The sequence below is a fragment of the Arachis ipaensis genome, chromosome B03 (assembly GCF_000816755.2).
Source record: "Arachis ipaensis cultivar K30076 chromosome B03, Araip1.1, whole genome shotgun sequence".
Lineage (NCBI taxonomy): Eukaryota > Viridiplantae > Streptophyta > Magnoliopsida > Fabales > Fabaceae > Arachis > Arachis ipaensis.
In genome coordinates this window covers 52,631,835-52,638,322 of record NC_029787.2, presented here as the reverse complement: position 1 = coordinate 52,638,322, position 6,488 = coordinate 52,631,835, and positions in this window count along the sequence as shown.

Sequence of the window (6,488 nt, the reverse complement as noted above, 5' to 3'; positions counted from 1 at the left end):
GTTCATTGGTGAACAAGGGAGGTTCATCTTCCCAAGTCTCAATACCAAATAATTTGGCATTCAGCTTCATGATTACACCAAGGTACTTGGCAACTTGCTCTTCAGTAACATCCTTATTTTCTTCAGAAGAGGAATACTCATCAGAGCTCATGAAGGGCATAAGGAGGTTCAATGGAATCTCTATGGTCTCTAGATGAGCCTCAGACTCCTTTGGTTCCTCAAAGGGAAACTCCTTATTGATCACTGGACGTCCCAGGAGGTCTTCCTCACTGGGATTCACGTCCTCCCTTTCCTCTTTGGGTTCGGCCATGATGGTTATGTCAATGGCCTTGCACTCTCCTTTTGGATTTTCTTCTGTATTGCTTGGGAGAGTACTAGGAGGGATTTCAGTGATCCTTTTACTCAGTTGGCCCACTTGTGCCTCCAAATTTCTAATGGAGGATCTTGTTTCATTCATGAAACTTACAGTGGCCTTAGATAGATCAGAGACTAAGTTTGCTAAATTAGATGTATTTTGTTCAGAGTTCTCTGTCTATTGCTGAGTGGATGATGGAAAAGGTTTACTATTGTTAAACCTATTTCTTCCACCATTATTAAAGCCTTGTTGAGGCCTTTGTTGATCCTTCCATGAGAGATTTGGGTGATTTCTCCATGAGGGGTTATAGGTGTTTCCATAAGGTTCACCCATGTAATTCACCTCTGCTATTGCAGGGTTTTCAGGATCATAAGCTTCTTCTTCAGAAGTTGCCTCTTGAGTACTGTTGGATGCAGCTTGCATTCCATTCAGACTCTGAGAAATCATATTGACTTGCTGAGTCAATATTTTATTCTGAGCCAATATGGCATTCAGAGTATCAATTTCAAGAACTTCCTTCTTCTGAGGCGTCCCATTACTCACAGGATTCCTCTCAGAAGTGTACATGAACTGGTTATTAGCAACCATGTCAATGAGTTCTTGAGCTTCTACAGGCATTTTCTTTAGGTGTATGGATCCACCTACAGAAGTATCTAATGACATTTTATCCAATTCAGATAGACCATCATAGAATATATCCAGTATGGTCCATTCTGAAAGCATGTCAGAAGGACACTTTTTGGTCAGTCCTTTGTATCTCTCTCAAGCTTCATAGAGAGATTCACCTTCTTTTTGTCTGAAGGTCTGAACATCCACTCTAAGCTTACTCAGCTTTTGAGGAGGAAAGAACTTGGCTAAGAAAGCCTTGACCAGCTTATCCCAAGAGTTCAGGCTATCTTTGGGCTGAGAGTCCAACCACACTCTAGCTCTGTCTCTTACAGCACAAGGGAAAAGTATGAGCCTGTAGACTTCAGGATCTACTCCATTAGTCTTAACAGTATCACAGATCTGCAAGAATTCAGTTAAGAACTGAAAAGGATCTTCAGATGGAAGTCCATGAAACTTACAGTTCTGCTGCATCAGAGAAACTAATTGAGGTTTCAGCTCAAAATTGTTTGCTCCAATGGCAAGAATGGAGATGCTTCTTCCATGTAAATTGGAATTAGGTGCAGTAAAGTCACCGAGCATCCTCCTTGCATTATTATTATTTTCGGCTGCCATTTCTTCTTCTTATTCGAAAATTTCTGAAAGGTGCTTACTGGATTGTTGTAATTTAGCTTTTCTTAGTTTCCTCTTCAGAGTCCTTTCAGGTTCTGGATCTGCTTCAACAAGAATGTTCTTGTCCTTGCTCCTGCTCATATGAAAAAGAGGGAACAGAAAAATAATAATAATAGGGATCCTTTTTACCTAAGTATAGAGGTCCCTGTGTGAGTAGAAGAAAAGAAGAGTAATGTCAAGAAAGAAACACAAGTGTGAGGAGAGCAGAGATATGAGATGAAGAGAAGTGTTAGTAGATAAATAATAAAATAGAAGGAGATGAGAGAGAAAGAGAATTTTCGAAAATTATTTTTGAAAAAGAGTTAGTGATTTTCGAAAATAGTTTTTGAAAAAGGTTAGTAATTTTTGAAAATTAAAATAAAAAATTAAAATAATTAGTTAATTAAAAAGAAATTTTGAAAAAGACGGAAGATATTTTCGAAAATTAGAGAGAGAGTTAGTTAGGTAGTTTTGAAAAAGATAAGAAACAAACAAAAAGTTAGTTAGTTAGTTGCAACAAATTTTGAAAATCAATTTTGAAAAGATAAGAAGATAAGAAGTTAGAAAGGATATTTTAAAATCAAATTTTTGAAAAAGATAAGATAAGAAGATATTTTTGAAAAGATATGATTGAAACTAGTTTTGAAAAAGATTTAATTTTTAAAATCACAATTAATGACTTGATTCACAAGAAATCACAAAATATGATTCTAGAACTTAAAGTTTGAATCTTTCTTAACAAGTAAGTAACAAACTTGAAATTTTTGAATCAAAACATTAATTGATGATGTTATTTTCGAAAATTATGTGACAAAGATAAGAAAAAGATTTTTAAAAAATATTTTTGGAATTTTCGAAAATAACTAAGAAAAATGAAAAAGATTTGATTTTTGAAAAAGATTTTAAAAAAAGATAAGATTTTTAAATTGAAAATTTGATTTGACTCATAAAAACAACTAGATTTTAAAAAGTTTTGAAAAAAGTCAACTCAAATTTTCAAAATTTATGAGTGAAAAAGGGAAAGATATATTTTTTTATTTTTGAATTTTTTTAATGATGAGAGGGAAAAACATGAAAAAGACTCAATGCATGAAAATTTTGGATCAAAACAATGAATGCATGCAAGAATGCTATGAATGTCAAGATGAACACCAAGAACACTTTGAATGTCAAGATGAACATCAAGAACTTATTTTTGAAAAATTTTTAATGCAAAGAAAACATGCAAGACACCAAACTTAAAAATTTTTCATGTATAGACACTATGAATGCAAGAATGCATATGAAAAACAAGAAAAGACACAAAACATGAAAACATCAAGATCAAACACGAAGACTTACCAAGAACAACTTGAAGATCATGAAGAACACTATGAATGCATGAATTTTTCGAAAAATGCAAGATGAATATGCAATTGACACCAAACTTTCAACTTGACTCAAGACTCAAACAAGAAACATGAAATATTTTTTATTTTTATGATTTTTTTATTTTTATTTTTATTTTTATTTTTTTTTGGATTTTTCAAAAATTATTTGAAAAAAAAGAAAAATAAGGATTCCAAAATTTTTAATATGAATTCCAGGAATCTTGCAATCTTAGTCTAAAGCTCAAGAGGGTTAGACATGGCTTAATAGCCAGTCAAGCTTTAGAAGATATTTATACTTTCCATGTATAGAGCAACTAAGTGTGTGAGAATCAACAAGCTCTTGTGATGATAAGTTGAAACCCCAGTCCAAAAGATTAGACATGTCTTACAGCCAGCCAGGATTCAACAAATCATCATGAAACACTAGAATTCATTCTTAAAAATTCTGGAATCCTTATTTACAAATCTGGGCGTTGAACGCCCAGAGTTGTGTGCAAGGGCAGTTTGCATGCCTAATGGGTGCAGGGATGTAAATCCTTGACACCTCAGGATCTGTGGACACCACAGGATCATTTCAGGATCTGTGAATCTCACAGGATCCCCACCCACCTCACCCTCTCTCTCTCCATTCATGGTCATCCCTTCTGTTTTCCATTCACCACTCACATCCATACACACATCTCTCCATCTCCTCCATATCTTCCTCTTCTTCTTCTATTCTTTCTTCTTTTACTCGAGGACGAGCAACATTCTAAGTTTGGTGTGGTAAAAGCATAAGCTTTTTATTTTTCCATAACCATTAATGGCACCTAAGGCCAGAGAAACCTCAAGAAAGAGGAAAGGGAAGATAATTGCTTCCACCTCTGAGCCATGGGAGATGGAAAGATTCATCTCACAAGCCCATCACTAAGAAAAGGATGGAGCAAGCAAGAGAGCCCATTCATGGATCTCAAGAGACGCATGAAGCTCATCACCATGAGATCCCGGAGATGCCTCAAATGCATCTTCCTCCACAAAACTATTGGGAGAAAATTAACACCTCCCTAGGAGAATTAAGTTCCAACATGGGACAATTAAGGGTGGAACATCAAGAGCACTCCATCATCCTTCATGAAATTAGAGAAGATAAAAAAGCAATGAGGGAGGAGCAACAAAGACAAGGAAGAGACATAGAAGAGCTCAAGGACATCATTGGTTCCTCAAGAAGGAAATGATGCTACGATTTTAAGAAATTGCATGATCGGCAAAAATTCCTTCCGGCAAGTGCACCGGTTATCGTCAAGTAAAAACTCACAATAGAGTGAGGTCGAATCCCACAAGGATTGGTTGAGTGAGCAATTCGGATTAGAAGTGTGTTCTAGTTGAGCGGAATCAAGATTTAGATGAGAATTGCGGAATGTAAAATTGCATGAATTAAAGAGCGAGAAGCTAAATTGCTGAAATTAAAAAGGGATCGGGGTGATTGCATGAATTTAATTGCAGAATGTTTTGCTTTGGGTTTATGATCCATAATCCTGATGAGGCTGCTGATCTAATTCTGTAACATTCATTGAGCCAACTTAGTGATAATCAAGTAATGACACATGACTCAACAAATTGAAATTCCAGACTCATCAATTCTTCAGGCCCAATCCCATAAACCATGATATTCAATTGGGTTTCATACCAGAGTACGTTTAAGTTAATGTTTGTGCTTCGATCACTGATTATACCACACAGTTTCATGAACCACAATTTGGTAGGATTACATGTCACAATATCCATCCAAACCCCAATCCAATTCACTGTGAGAAAGCTTCTCTAGCATGAATCCTCCATTCCTTTCCCAAGGTTCCGAAGGATTCCAATTATGGATAGTTTCTTTCCCAAGACAACTAACCAATGGAATTAGATCGAGAAGCTTTCTAACAAAATTCAAGAGAAAAGATTGAAGAATAAGATAAAAACTATTATTGATTCATTGAATTACAATAGAGCTCCCTAACCCAATGAAAGGGGGTTTAGTGAGTCATAGCTCTGAATTCAATTACAAAAAGTATGAAAACTAGAAAAAGTGATCCCCTAAATTCCCCGAGTGTCAACCAACTTAAATTCTATCCTATTTATACACTTTCTAAATTGAGCTTCTGTTGTGTTTCTTGGGCTTTGAGGCCTTTCCCTGATTTCCTTTTGCTTTGGATTTATGATCCATAATCCTGATGAGGCTGCTGATCCAATTCTGTAACATTCATTGAGCCAACTTAGTGATAATCAAGTAATGACACATGACTCAACAAATTGAAATTCCAGACTCATCAATTCTTCAGGCCCAATCCCATAAACCATGATATTCAATTGGGTTTCATACCAGAGTACGTTTAAGTTAATGTTTGTGCTCAAATGCTAACTTAAACTGCAATATCTTTGGCCCAGAAACCTTTTCAATTGGTGGCGTTTAAGTTGCAGTTTAAGCTTAAACTGCAACTTAAACGTTGGACACTCCTGGAGGTGGTATAATTCAAGCACGTTTAAGCTTCAGTTTAAGGTTAAACTGAAGCTTAAACGTGGAAATGGAAGAAGGCAAGTCTGGAGTGTGGAGTTGTCGAACACGTTTAAGCTTCAGTTTAACGTTAAACTGAAGCTTAAACGTGGAAATGAAGAAAGCAACCCTGGAGGAGAATGGTCGAACACGTTTAAGCTCCAGTTTAAGCTTAAATTGGAGCTTAAACGTGGAAATGGCTCCCTGGTGCATTTCTCATTTCTGGCGTTTAACTTCCAGTTTAAGGTTAAACTGGAGGTTAAACGCCACTTTCAGCTTTTCCTCAGCTTTCATGATTTTGGCGTTTAAGCTCTAGTTTAAGCTTAAACTGGAGCTTAAACGCCACTGATAGTTCCCAGCATTATATGGCTTGGTAGTTTGAGTTCCAGTTTAAGCTTAAACTGGAACTTAAACTCCACATGTGATATTCAAGCTTCCTTTATTGATTTTGTTGCTTCCTTGCCTAGCCTCTTCTTCCCTGAAATCATCCAAACAACTGCATCAAAGTCTTGCAAAATTTCATGAGAAATCTTCCATTCATAGCGTTCAAGTAATATAACTAAAAACTCATGGAATTTGCATCAAAATCATACTGTTTGGATGGTTCATTGCTTTGTTATTCATTTAACCATTCTTGGTTACTTTAAGCTCAAGAAAATGCATAAAACAACTAAAACTAACAGAAAAATGCTAGTGAAACTAGCCTAAGATGCCTTGGCATCAGGAAACGCCACCATCACTAAGGTAGACTCATTCCTTGTTCTTACATTCTCTGTTTTTTGTTTTCTTTATGTTAAGTGATTATGCATGTTTGTGACTTATTACATGATCATTAGTAGTTAGTAACTTTGTCTTAAAGTTATGAATGTCCTATGAATCCATCACCTCTCTTAAATGAAAAATGTTTTAATTTAAAAGAACAAGAAGTACATGAGTTTCGAATTTATCCTTGAACTTAGTTTAATTATGTTGATATGGTGACAATGCT